Source organism: Nanorana parkeri, unplaced genomic scaffold (genome assembly GCF_000935625.1).
Source record: "Nanorana parkeri isolate BGI_ZX_2015 unplaced genomic scaffold, ASM93562v1 scaffold173, whole genome shotgun sequence".
In the NCBI taxonomy this organism is placed as follows: Eukaryota; Metazoa; Chordata; class Amphibia; order Anura; family Dicroglossidae; genus Nanorana; species Nanorana parkeri.
The window spans coordinates 1,583,230-1,597,945 of record NW_017306441.1 but is presented as its reverse complement, the minus strand read 5'-3'; positions in this window follow the sequence as shown (position 1 = coordinate 1,597,945).

The window sequence follows — 14,716 nt, the reverse complement described above, 5'->3', positions numbered from 1 at the left end:
TTTTTTCGGGGGGGGGGGGGGGGGGGATAAAAAAAGAAAAGGACATGTAAATTTTGCAAGATGTCATGTCAAAAATATTCAAAAATAAATAACTAAATCGAGCATAACTTCCTCTTTTACCGCTTGATGAGACAAACCCTATTTAATCCAGCACTGCCTAATCCTTTACGGTCTGACAAAGCACACACTGACACCTTATAGTCAGTTGATGCACCGCTGCCTTCTCCCGTACTATCTGACAACAGGAATTTTATCCATAACTACATCCTATGTAAAGCAAAACCCAAACCGCTGCAGACAGCCGTTCATAAGTGCAGTGGGGACCAACAGGCGGCAGCTCAGATCTGCTTACCTGAGCGTGAAAATGCATGGTCGTTAAAAGTGCACTAGAAACGTACTTTAGGGGAATGTGGAACGCTTGAGAAAACATGCATGCATTTTCAAAACACAATTGTATGAACCTCAAGCTGTCCACTGGTAGGAAAGGGATGAGGCTTCAGTAAAACTGTATCTAAAGCCAAAACGGTTTGGGGAGGGTTAAAACTGTTCTCAGTTTTTTATCCATCATTAGGGAGATCTCCCCTCCTGTTTTGTAGACTCAACAGGAAGTGAGATGATATCTTTCCAACGTGAGGTAATCTCCTCTTAGACAGTTGTCACGGTAAGTGTCCCCATAGGAAGCTTTCCCCTGTTTTAATGCCCTGGTGGTGGTTGAACTCAAATCCCTGGGAGGTCAATTGTCAATGACCTTGGTAAGTCAGTCTACCCCTGGAGCATTTGCCTAGGGGGGAAATACTCTGGATGATCCGATCCTCCTAGGCCTACTGCCTGGAGGATGATGACCATGTGCTTGATGCCTAGTGCATAAAACTTGGGGATTAGCATGCCATGGAGGATCTTCATGGCAAAATTACTTTGTGCAGTTGCCAATTTTGTTTTGCTTTGCTTGATTTGGTGTGGGGACGCACTGGGGGCTTTAGTTGACATTTGGATGTGCTGGGCCTCCGGTGTGTCCCTATGCCTTTAAGGAGAAGTGGGGCACCTCCAGACATGCCTGTTTTCAATGTATCCATTACTACATATGCTCCAATATGGAGGCTCTCAAATATGGAAGTTAGAACCACACTACACAGAGGGGCCTTGACGGCAGTGCGGCTTCCACATATTTTACAAAAGTTGTACAACTAAAAACTCTTTCTTTAATGCATATTGTTAGACAGTGTAATTTGTTTGTCTTGCAGGCTAGCTTGTAACGCTGTGCTTTGTACCATGGAGGAACTTTAGCCAGAATATGGAGTCTGAGGTGCTGGGTAGAAGCTTGGTCATGGCGTGAAGCATATTGACTCTTCACCATTGAATTGGTGCCTGCAGCATCCGGGTATCTTACAGTCAGGAGCTGAATTTGCAGACTGACGGTCGGCTTAGAGGGTTTTTTTGTCTGCGACGGCTGTAAGTTCATCTGTTCTCTTTCTGGAGTCCGTAAAATCATGGGTGTCGTGTGCCCAAACCCTCTTGCCCAAAGTTATTGAATACATTCTCTGCAAGTAAAAGATCAGCACCGTGGAAGTCAGTTAATGGGTCGCCACTGGTGGATCGGTGAGTGTTTTGGGACAGCTCTGGAACTGTGTACCCTAGATAGACTAGGAGGGCCGAATTCAACCAGTGGCTCCTTAGTTTGTGAGCAGAGCCGTAGCTAGCTCTTTTTGCACCGAGGCAACTAAAAACGAAAAAATGTGCCCCCCCCCAACAGGTGTGTGACGTCACACAGCGCTGCTCATCTGTGGCGTCATGTGACGTCATGCCCCTCACCTCCAGAAGGTCTGAGCTCTGCCTCTCAGCCACGCACAGAGGGGTGGCACAGCCTGCAGCTTCCTCTCGGATCCCCGCTTCTCTCTCCCGCCTGTATGGTCAAAGGCAGCAAAGAGGAGAAGTGAAGCATTGAAGCCGGCGGAGGGGGCGGAGGGAGCTGTCACTTAAGGATGACTGAGCGGTGAAGAGCGAGTGAGCCGCCGGCTGACATATACTGGCCGAGCGGCTTTATTTTTCCTTAACCGCTTGGCCATTCTAAAGTGACAGTTCCCTCCTCCGCCCCCGCTGGCTTCAGCGCTTCACTCCTCGGATCCCCGCTGCCTCTGCCCATACAGGCGGGGAAGAGCAGTGGGGATCCATAGGAGAAGTTGCAAGCTGTGCCGCCCACCTTCTGCCTGTCACTCTGAGCCCTGGCTGCGCCATCCCCCGCACCTGCGCCCGAGGCGCAGTCGCCTTGCCCTAGCTCTGGCCCTGGTTGTGAGCACTACACCAGTATTGTATATCTTACATTGTACAGGATTGTCAACCCTTTTAGAAGCCTGTGATAATGCTTTATCTAGACTCATCATAGATTCTAGGGATGTACTGATACCAATACTAGTATCGGTATTGGTGCCGATACTGAGTATTTGGGCGAGTACTTGTATTCATCCAAATGCTCTGATGCCTAGCCCTATACCTGGACTTACGGTTTTAAGAAGGCAGGCAGCGAATCATTACATGCTGCCTGGCTTCCTGATTAGCCAATCAGAAAGCCGGGCAGCATGTAATGACTCGCTGCCTAGCTTTCTGATTTGTCGGGAAGCTGGCCAACCGGACGGCGCGTCATTACCCACCCCTCAGCTTCCTGATTGGCCAGAAAGCTGGCTTCATGCCTCCTCGTCACCTGGTGAGGAGGGAGCATGGAGATGGCTTATTTGCCAACCAGGAAGCCAGGTGGCGAGTCTTTAAATGCCACCCCCTTAATGGGACTTCTGGTATCGGTATTCGGTATCGGCGGGTACCGACAAAAAAAATCTGTACTTGTACTCGATAACGGAAAACTGGTATCGGTGCATCCCTAATAGATTTGATCTGTACTATTCATGTATGAACTTTGTCTTATCCTTACACAGAATGTATTAATCAGAGAGATGTTTATTACAATTGTAAAATTAAAGTTTGTGTCTATTTATTGGCGTTCCTGTGGTTATTGGTATACATCAGTAAAACTTAAAGTGACATTAAACCCTCAGATTTTTTAACATAAAACAATACTGTAATGTGCGCCTTACTGTAATCCATGGTTGTTTCCCTTCTCTTTGCTGCTCTTCCTTTTAAATTCTCATGTCTTCTCATGCTTGGGGAGAACTTACCTTTGCAGCTGAGTGCCTCTTCCTGTAGTGCTGGCTCAGGTTGTGAACCTTCACACAGACACCATGTATCCATTTCAGAGACAAGGCAGTCTGCTGCAAAACAGAAGTTCTGCCCAGCATGAGAACAGATACAGATTTAAAAGGAAGAGCAGCAAAGAGAAGGGAAACAACCATGGATTACAGTAAGGCGCACATTACAGTATTGTTTTATGTTAAATAATCTGAGGGTTTAATGTCACTTTAAGGAACATTTCAATGTAGATTTCAGAAGCACCGGAGCGACGCATGGCCCTCGGGCTTCTCCATCTGCAGAAACCAATCAAGAAAGACAAGCCAGTGGCTGTACATTTCTGGAAGAACATCAAATCCACAAATTACATGGCGTGATCATTGATCACATTCCCAGATCTAACTTTAGTGGTGACAGGGAGAGAATGCTATCCTACTTGAGCCACACTCTGCAGACAGTGAAGCTTCAGGGGATGAAACACAAATGGCTCTAACATGCTTTTTGCCAGCACGCTGATTTAGTATTAAAGTGGAACTTTCACTCTTATCCTATGACAACAAATGTTTAGTGATGGCGATCTACAGATACTTATAGATAACTGCCAGCTTTTTATTCTTTGCATATCTTATTTTTCTTTTATTCCTTTACTTTGTGGAAGTCTGAGTTCGTCTCCTGGAACACAGAGATCCCAACCTGAAATAAGTCATTTCAGGGAGGTGCCCTTCTCATTTCAGAGAGGTGCCCTCTGTCAACCCCCCTCTCCATGGGGAAGCTAATGCTTCCTTTGCTATCTGCTGTTTTTTTTTAGTGTTCTGACAGCTGCTGCCATCAGGACAAAAAAAAAGGCATAGGAACTCATAGCTAGATTGATATTGGCTATTTCAGTTTGCAATAGCCAATAGCAAGCCGGCTATTGCACCTGCCCTCTGCTGCTGTCAATCAGCAGAGGTGGACCTGATGGAGAACTTCAGCATTTTGATCGCAGCGGACCGGACCGCAGGCACAATGTGCCTTGCAATCCTGTGTGAGCCGGCCGCAATGCGATGCAGTGCGTTCGGGCCGGAAGCGCACTGTCTGGTGTGAACCAAGCCTTATTGCTGTTCTGCTGACAACTTAAAAATGTGGATGTTCCCTTGCTTCCAATTTCTGTTACAGTGGTGACCAGAACAAGTAGTGGGGGACCAGAACAAGTTTATTGGTGTTTTATGCAACTATCTGTCTATTTATACCTAGATGTGATCACTGTACAATTGTCAATGCTAAAAGCCTGATGAAGGGACCCTGTGCGGTCCCGAAAGCGCTTGTTTGGTCATATGACAAAAAACTTCAATAAATTAAGCTTTTGCTATCTTAAAAGGACCTGTGTGCTGGTGACATTTCTACAATTTTGCTGATATTCGCGGCGCCATCCGCAGTCACTGCGAGCACCCCCCACCAGTGGCGTAACAACCGGGGGTGCAGCAGGGGCGCGGGCACCGGGCAAAAAGTGAAGGGGGGGCGCCGGCCGAAAATGGCACTTTCGGCTAAATGCCGAAAGTGACATTTTCCTGCCGTTTTGCCGGCACGGCCGTGATTCCTTCCATCCTCGCTGGGACACAGAGCAGTGCCCAGCAGGGATGAAAGGAATCAGAGAGAAAATGACAGCCGGCCGAGCGCTGCGGGACGAGCGCTGTGAGCGGCCGGTGTCTTTCCTCCCACACCGCTCGGCCGCCTATCACAGTGCAGCAGAGCGGTGTGGGGGCGGAGACAGCCAGCGCTGTCACAGGAGGCTGGGCTCTCCTCTTGCAGCCTCCTATGACAGTGTGTGTCAGAGAGGAGAACGGGTACAAGCACTCAGTGATCAGTGATCGCTGAGTGTTTGTACATAATTGAGGACCTGGTATGTATACTATATCCTCAATTATGAATGAATGGGAGTGATCTACATCTCCTCCTGTTCATTCATAATTGTAGTTATAGTAAACATACCATGTTATCAATGAACAGGAACACTCATAAAGGATTCCTGTTCATTGATAACAGGGGACACAGAAAAAGAGATTGAGGACTCTGTGTCCTCAATCTCTTTTTCTATTTTTAAAGGGAAATATCAGGGGTCTGTTTAGACCCCCAATATTTCCCCGAAGCCCCTAAAAGTAAAGTAAAAAATAAAAATATTTAATAAAAAATTAATTAATAAATAAAAATTGATTTAAAAAAATGAAAAAGTTTCAAAAAAAATAAAATATTAAAATTTGAAAAATTAAAATAAAAACATGTGTGTGTGGAGGGGAGGTGCAGGGTACAGTTCCAGTGGTTGTTTATATAATGGGGGGGGGGGCGAAAAAAAATTTCTGCCCCGGGCGCCCAGAACTCTGGTTACGCCACTGCCCCCCACTACAAGGGACATATCGGTAAGGAGTGCGACAAGGATAGTACTTATTGGTGTGAACCCAGCCTAAAGGGTAAATATTCCAATGGGGACAGCTGTCTAAAGCTGGCCACACACCTTACAACCATCACAAGACTTCCGATGACCGCAATGCTGAACGGGCGATGTGTGCGCTTGCGCACACCGGCCCGTGCGGCAATTATCTTACGATCATGCCACAAACCAGCCGAAAATCGTACGATTCTCGGCTGGTTTTCAGACATGTCCGTAAGACAAAAGACGTGCGACCGTGCAGTAGAAACGGTTGCACGCCTTCCACACCTTGAGATTATGGTACGATCGCGGGATTTCCAGCGATTATCGTACGATCATTGTAAGGTGTGTGGGCACCTTAAGAGCTATCCTTTGCTTCAGAGAGAGTTTTCTCGCTTCCTGTTGAGTTTAGGGGACAGAAAGTAAAGATAATTCTCCCCCAAGAGGTTTGGACCATTTCCTACTTGTTTCAAAACAAAAAGTTTTGGCTTTAGAGATCCTTTTGAGCTAAATTTGCACGTAGGCGGCATTAATAATGCTGAAGTTTGGAACTTTAAGCTGCCGCTGTAATAACAAATGAAAATAAACATACCTTAATGTACAAAGCCAAAAATTAATGAGTTTGCAGGAAAATAATTATCCCGCAGGTATCAAATGAGTGGACTGCTGATATAATCATATAGTATTTGTTTCCCGGCTAATTAAAAAGAAATACCGCAGCCAGCACAATTTTTTTACTTTTACGGACACGGCTGTCAAAATCCTCAAAGAGGAGAAGTTAGCCGATTGCTCAGCGTGCTGCGGAAGTCAGCGTTAGGATACTGTATATGTCACTATAACCTGTTCTGGAGAGACAAGCAGAACCCCCCCCGCTTATGACAATGATAAATTTCATGGGCTCTAGAGATGAGTTTGTAAAACATTTTGAAAAGCATTTTCTCTGAAGATGGCGAGATATTTTTTTTTAGTGTTTTCTCTTTGCTTGGCTGCTCCGCGAGATGTTTCGCTCTTTGCTTCCAAATGGGTTCTGGCCCAAGCAATATGCATCAATCAGACCGGAGAAAGCCAGCGACTTCTGCGTTATCTGAGGGGCTCTACATCAGGACAATAATATTTAATGTCAGCGGACAGGTTTACATACATTTTATACCTTTTTGTTAAAGGGACGGAAGTGTGTGCACATCCTGTTGTAGTCAAATTTGCATTAAACTCAATAGAACTTTCAGTTTGAATCAGCTACATGCACTCCAGGTGCATCAAAATAGAGTCCAAAGACATACACATCGGGGGGTATATAGGGGGGGAGAGCCAGCCCTCCTGTACTGAGCCCAGGCCCCATTAGAACAGCAAGGAGGCTTGGGCGGGGATTCAATAACCGCCTTTAGGCGCAGGCAGAGTAATCCCATGGCCCACGGATCACACGACTCCCAGCAATTAAAGAAAAGTTTTAACCTCTTCTTGTATATCAATCTGCTGGCCCAGGCAGCCCTGCACAGACTGGAACTTGAATCGTCAGAATCCACAGTCCTGGCATTACTTCGCCTGAGTGGCCGAAAATGATTAACTAGTCCTCCCTGCGTAACTAAAGGGGCCCAGGGAGAGAGGGTCGCTAGTTTGTGTCCTCCCGTTACACTAAGGAGAACTATGGGGAAAGCCTTAACCCCATAGTTCTCCTTTAATCATTTTTGGACACACTCAGGCAGAGTAATCCCAGGAGCCGTGGTTCCCAACAGTCAAAGTTAGGCCTCATTCACACAGCTAAGTGTCGGCCCGTACAGATCCGTGTGGCGTGCGCAGCCGTATCGGGCCGCTCCCGGGAAGGACAGGTGCTGCGTGTGATTGTACTCAGCAGTCTGTTCTCCTTTATTGGAATACGAGGCCATACGCACACCCGAGCTGCACATCCGTGCGGATGCGGGGGTCCGTACTCGTACGCAGACAGGATGGATCCTGTCTGCATCCGAGCACAAGCACCCACACCCGAACGGATGTGCAGTTCGGGTGAGTGTACAGTGGCGTACGGCCGTGTAGTCCCATAGAGAAAAATATGCTGCTGCATACAATCACACGAAGCACCTGTCCTTCCTGGGAGTGGCCCGATACGGCCGTGCACGCAGAACGGATATGTACGGGCCGACACTTCACAGTGTGAATGAGGCCTTACGGTCCGCCAGCGCTGGCTGCCCAGGCCGGTGGAATGATATATAAGAAGAGGGGAAAGGAGTTAATGGCCAGATTGGAATATTAAGTTATTATTGCTGCTTTGGGGGAGCAGATTATTATTGCTGTCTGGGGGGATTAATATTGCTGGGGGTTGTCTTTGCAGGATTTAACTTGTGCTGGGACTTGTTGGTGGTGGTTGTTCTTTGAAGACAAAGCTTGATTTTTTTTCCCCTTGATTTTTTCATACATGTTACAATCCAGTTGACCAGTATGGCCTTGCCACCTTTGATTTGTATTGGTGGTCCGACACACCCCTTCTTGAGTTAGACCTAGAGCTAGGCAATCAGCACAGCTCATACTCCCTGCTGATTGGAAAACTGAGTTCTGAGCAGTGGGTGTGTTGGACCTCTGCAGAGAGACCCCTGCTTCCACACAGAGATCCAGCTTTAACTGTAGCCCCTGACACCACCAAAAGGCCACACAGGATATTCAGTATATGTTAAACTACAGAAGACTGTTGAGGTAGGTCAAGCCCACATAGCAGAGGTTCAGCATGAGCAAGTGCATAGTTTAGCTAGTAGTATTGTGCACCGCTGTGCAGACGTAGGCACCTCAGTACGCACATCATGAGGGTGTGCATGGGGACATACTGATTGTGAATCATGGTGCCATTATTATTGGTGCCTTAAACGGATTATTTAAGGCTGGGACCTGCATGACTCCAGGGCTGAGAGGTCTTAGCTGTACCCTGTGATCCTGCATCGGATTCATTTCTTCTGTTACTGGCCCAGCTTGTCCCTCGACTCTTCTTTGGCTTTCCTCGGTTGATGTTTGTTCTGGTGTTTGACTTCAGCATATTTCCTGACCTCATTTATTGCCAATCATTTGGTACCTTGCTGCCCTCAAGTCGCTGACCTGAAGTGTCCCTTACCTTGCTTCTGCCTATCATACTGATACTGCATTGCCTGCAAGTTACCTACCCTGAGCTGTTTCTGGATTCTTCCTACTGCTGTCCTCTAGCCATCAGGGGACTGCGTTCCTAGTGTCTGTGACATCAGTGGTACCACCACCAGCCAACACTCGTTTCACTCCTTTGTCCCTGCACTCTCTGTTCCATTACTAGGGGTGCTTGGACTGGAGCAATAAGAAAGGCCGTCCTCGTCATCTGAGGTTCCCATCGAGGTATCTGACAACTGTAGACAAACTACAGGAGATGGTCAGAGATTTTACAGGAGTGGTTGGGGATATGAGACTGCTAAGGCCTCATTCACACGGGAAACGGCCGGCACGTACGGCTCTGTGCTGCGTACACGGCCGTATCGGGCAGCTCCCACGAAGGTGGGTGCTGTGCGTCATTAGTACGCAGCCCCTGTCCGTCTCTATGGGAGTACGCGGCCGTACGCCGCCCTACGCTCACCCTCCCTGCAGGTCCGTGCGGGTGTATGTACCCGTACGCTGACGGGATGGATCCTGTCTGCGTCCCAGCCGGGACACCCGTACGGACTTACACTTGGGGTGAGCGTAGGGCGGCGTACGGCTGCGTACTCCCGTAGAGAAGGACAGAGGCTGTGTACGAATCACACGCAGCACCTGTCCTTCCCGGGAGCTGCCCAATACGGCCGTGCACGCAGCACGGAGCTGTACCTGCTGGCCGTTTTCCGTGTGAATGAGGCCTAAAGATCACTGCCATTACAGTCCCTTTACAAGTCAATGCTTTTACTACTAACGTCTGTGGTCCAAGGGCCACAGGTTGGGCACTAACCACTATATATTTCTTTTTCTATTTTCTTTTTGTAACTCACACAGCTTAGTGCATTGACCCCAAAGTCAATGGAAAATAACCGGGTAAAAACCTGCTGCATCATTTTAGATTCAAAGAATGCCCAGCGGAGTTCTGTAATAGCCATGTAAGCTATTTTGGTTCGGTTCGGATATTTCGTTATTTCGGGATTCGGATCCGAAATTTAATTCGGTTCAGGTTTCGGATTCGGACGAAATCCGAACTTTCGTAGTTTCGGATGAGTTTATGAATATTCATTGCGAATACCACAGAAAACCATATACAGATAATAATACTAAAGCTGAATCTCCTAGACCCGAATGGCATTCGGCATATGGGCGAAAAAAAATGTTCTGCCCCGGGCGACCATAACTCTGGTTACGCCACTGGAGCCATATACATATATTACTAAAGCTGAGGCTCCCAGACCCAAATGGCGTTCGGGAGCTCCCGAATGCAATTCGGAAATTCGGATCCCAAATGCCATTCTGGTCTAGGAGCCTCAGCTTTAATATTATATGTATATATGGCTCCCATGTTGCCGTAACGAAAATTTGTGTTCAGACCCATTTGGATGCATTAAACCGAAAAACACATCTGATCGGCCAGAAAAGTCACACGTCCGATTCAGTTCCGTTTTTGAACGAATTTCGGATGGGATCCAAAAGTCAAAACGAAAATTCGGATTCGGACACATTTGGATGCATTGGGATTTAGAAATTCAGCTGTGTCCGAATTTCGGAAAATCCATATGAATTTTGATTCGGGACGAAACGAATCGCAGATGTCTATTCTGTAATGGCCCCAAGGTGGGTGAGAGAAAACACTTGGCCGAGGACTGTAAAAGAACTGTGTTTCTATTATGCAGCACTCACATTAGAGGAATGTAGTACAGTATAACTGGCAGCTATGAACTATCCAGTCAATACCCGAAAGGTCTAAGTCGGCATCTTCTGTTTCTCTCTGAATAGATGCTTTTGACAGCATACTAAACCATGTTTGAGCCAGAGACACTTTGTGATAAACGGCAACACTGCAAACACACGACTGCAAATCAATTTCCAATTTTGAAAACATGAATAGACTGTTTCACAGCGTACCTGGCTAAGCTGACTCATCCAGAACATCCAGCGAGTGTGGGCACGCTAAGAAGATAATTGTTGTCCTTTCTATTCCTTGATACTCATTACAGAACTCGGCTGGGCACTCTTTGTATCTAAAATGCCCACACCGCAACAATATTATTTTAGAAAGTCGGCAACATGTTCTATAAAATGACCACTGACATATAACTAAGGCCTTGTTCACACCAAGCGCAGAGCAGGTGCAGAGCAGATCAGTTGCAGACCGGATCAAAACTGCGTCCAATGTATTCCAATGGCATTTTTTGCTCCAGTTCACATCGCAGCGTGCAGTTCCAGAGCAGTTGAAAAAACTGCAGCAGGCCCTATTTTACCTGCTCTGGATCTGCAAATGCATCAAAAATTTATGCAAATGCCTGGAACACACTGAAAGCCCATTTTAAACTTTAAAAAAAATAAATTTAAAGCCAAAAACGCGTCAAAAACGCATCTAAAAGACTAGCGTGCGTGTGCAGAAACCTGACCGGATCTGCTCTGCATTTGGTGTGAACAAGGTCTAAGGTGTGAACCTAGCCAAAGGGGTTTGGGTGATGGCTGCTGTGTGTGGTCACAGCTAGGCAGAGATTTTTTATTTTTTTATTTATTACAGGTATTTATATAGCACCGACAATTTACGCAGCACTTTACATAGTTGCACATTCACATCAGTCCCTGCCCTCAAGGAGCTTACAATCTAAGGTGATGAATCAGGAATAAAACGATTAGTCTTCAGCATGCAGCAGGTCTTTTCCCGGTTCTTCTCCATTAACTTTGGGGTCAATGCGCTAAGCTGTGAGTTTATTATGTAGTGAGGAGATATCACACACAAATACATCAATTCTCTATACTAGTGGCCCCAAACCATGGGCTGGATGTGGCCCTTTTCTTGCTTTTATCTGGCCTTTGTGGCCCTGTTCCACCCACTTATGCGATGGGGCATTTTTCCTCCCACTGACTCCAACTATGGGGCACTGTTGCTTCCACTGATAGCAATGATGGGCACAGTTCCTTTCAATAACACCATTAATGGGGCATAATTCATCTAACTGACACCAACAATAGAGCACTATTTCTTCCATTGACACCAACAATGGAGCGCTATCCCTCTTATTGACACCAAGGATGGGGCGTTATTCCTCCCACTGACACCAATAATGAAGCACTATCCCTCTTATTGACTCCAGGGATGGGGTATTATTCCTCCCACTGACACCACCTATAAGGGAATGTTCCTTCCACTGATATAAACGAGTATAATTCCTCCCACTGATACTAACAATGGGCACAATTCTCTTTGGTCTCACTGGTCGTGTGTTGCCATTAGAACAGGAGTAGATGAGAAATCCTCCAATGGGGACACTAGTTCTAGTGACTATGCTGGCCACCAAAGATTTCCTCCTGATTAGAGGGATTTCCGCATACCTCCTGTGGAAGTGAATGAAAGTCTTCCCAATGGCATAAGGATGGCAAAAAGCTGGCAAAACGAAAAAAAAGGTTTTAGCTTCTGGTTCACTAAGGGAGCATAGCTATGAAATCAGGCTCCACAATAAGAGGCAAACTAAACCAGAAAAGAGCACAGCACAGTCTTTTCTGTTCACTAACTCTTAGGCAAGACTTTCAACTTTAAAAAGTTAAAACAGGGTATAGGTTCACTTTAAATATAGCCAGTATAAATACCTGAATAGGCCTTCTCTTATCTTCTTGTAATGTCCTGCACAGGAGTGCTAAGCTGCACAACTGTATTACGTGTGTTGTTAATCTTAAACTGTAAACATGCTTACAGGAGGGGAGAACATAGGGATAGGCTCTTCAAACTGCTGTCGCTCCAATTAGTAGGTTGTGCGTAGAGAAGTAACTAGTAATAAAAACTTTAGCAGCCTTTTTATTTTCTACAGTCCACCTCCAGATGGGTGAGTTATCATTACTAGGAATTCACAGATATATTGGCCGCCGAAACATATTGGCCAAAAATTGCACTTTTGGCATAATGCCGAAAGTGCCATTTTCTGGCCGATACAGCGGTGTATCCATTCTTTGTCTCCTCCCTGCTGGGCGCTGCTCTGTGTCCCAGCGGGGAGGAGAGAAACTGTGACAGGTGGCCGAGCGCTGTGGGAGTAGAGCGCTGTGAGCGGTCGGCGTCTCTCCTCCCCGCACCGCTCAGCATCTTATCACAGATCGGCGTGTGGGGGGAGACAACCCGCTCTGTCACAGCAGGCTGAGCTCCGCTCACTCAGCCTCCTGTGACTGCTTATCAGGAATGAGAGCGGGTACAAACACTCAGCGATCAGTGATCGCTGAGTGTTTGTACATAATTGAGGACATGGTATGCTTACTATAATCTCAATTATGAATGAATGGGTAGTGATCTACATCCATCCCCTCCTGTTCATTCACGATTGTTGATATAGTAAACACACAATGTCCTCATGTTATGAATGAACAGGAACACTCAGTATAGAGGATTCCTGTTCATTGATAACAGGGGATACAGATAAAGACATTGAGGGCTCTGTGTTCTCAATCTCTTTTTCTATTTTAAAAGGGAAATATCAGGGGTCTGTTTAGACCCCCAATATTTCCCCAAAGCCCCTAAAAGTAAAGTAAAAAATAAAAATATTTTAAAAAAATTAATGAGTAAATAAATATTAAATACACAAAAATGAAAACGTTTATAAAAAGAAATAAAATATTTTTAAAAAATTTGAAAGTTAATATAAAAAACATTTTCGGTTTTGGCCTGACATTTTTTTTCATTTCGGTGCACCCCAATCAGGTCTGCCTGCATTGTGTGATTATCCTTACCTGAGAGTTATATGCACATTGGCTGCGAATCATCTGAGGATTTTTTTTTGCACAATCACCATTGTTTGCTTTTGTTTTTTCCTTGGGACTTTTTATTGTCTATATTGCTTTTTTGTCTTTGTGTAGATATTTTATATGCCTCATTTGTTTGAAGGCTCATATATGTGACTCACTTATATGTGTTTCAATTTATTAGATATGTATGATTATTAGCTCGGCACAATATTGTTTTTCACCTAATCATTACCATCTTTTTAAACAGGAGGTTGAGGTGCTGAACTGTGGTCATGGAGGACACTTATACCTGTAACAAAATAAAAGATATATATGGAGCATACAAGCGACATCCTGCGATTATGATTTCTGCCTGTAGTTTGTGTTAATGGTCATTTTATAGAAGCCTAACAGAAATGTTTATTGATCCTGGCATTTTAATTTTGCGAAGAACATCGATGTACTGTAAGACCCAGCAATCAATTAGATGACATTTTCCCAGTAAAAGTCATTGGTCCTACCGAGTATATTCTGCTTGCAATGCTGAAATCAACACTCAGTTTATCATAGGACAGTACATGTGACTTAAATCATGGATAAAACGCAATACATTTAGGAAAAATTCGAAATATTTTATTGGAGTTGTACAAATTAGTTCTCGGAATTCCCTCAAATGATATACAAACTGTCTGGTGTCTCTTCCAGAAGTCAGGATTTCTCATGGTCTGTGACCAAATCATATTTTCTGGTTTCTTCGTCCAGTTGCAGAACTCTCTTGCGTTCAGTTGTTTCCATTGTAAGGCATCTCTTGACATTCATTTCTACAGTGCAACTCACAGAAGAGCTCCCCTCAATAACATGTTATAATTGGTTATCTTAGACCCATCGTTCATAATTGTAAGGGGGGGGGGGGCCCTGTCAATTGGACCATGACAACACTCATCTTAAGGGGCAATACGTAAATCTAAAGCCAAGACTTTTTGATTTTTGGAGAGAGTGGTTAAAACCCGTCAGTTTTGTTGGTGTATCCGGATGGAGTGATTTACATCCATTTTATGTCTTGGGAGACCCAGCAGGAAGTGAGAGGAAACCTCTCCAAAGTTTAGGGAAATCCCCTTTTAGACAGCTGTCACTGGAATATATTTCCACACTGGAGGATTTCCTCTCTCTACCTGTTTCTGTGACAACTTTAGAATATTTGGATTTCTGGTCATTTTCTGCCCTAGTGATCATGGAATGGTCATGGCTTGGTTCTGCAACAGAGTGAATATATGAGAA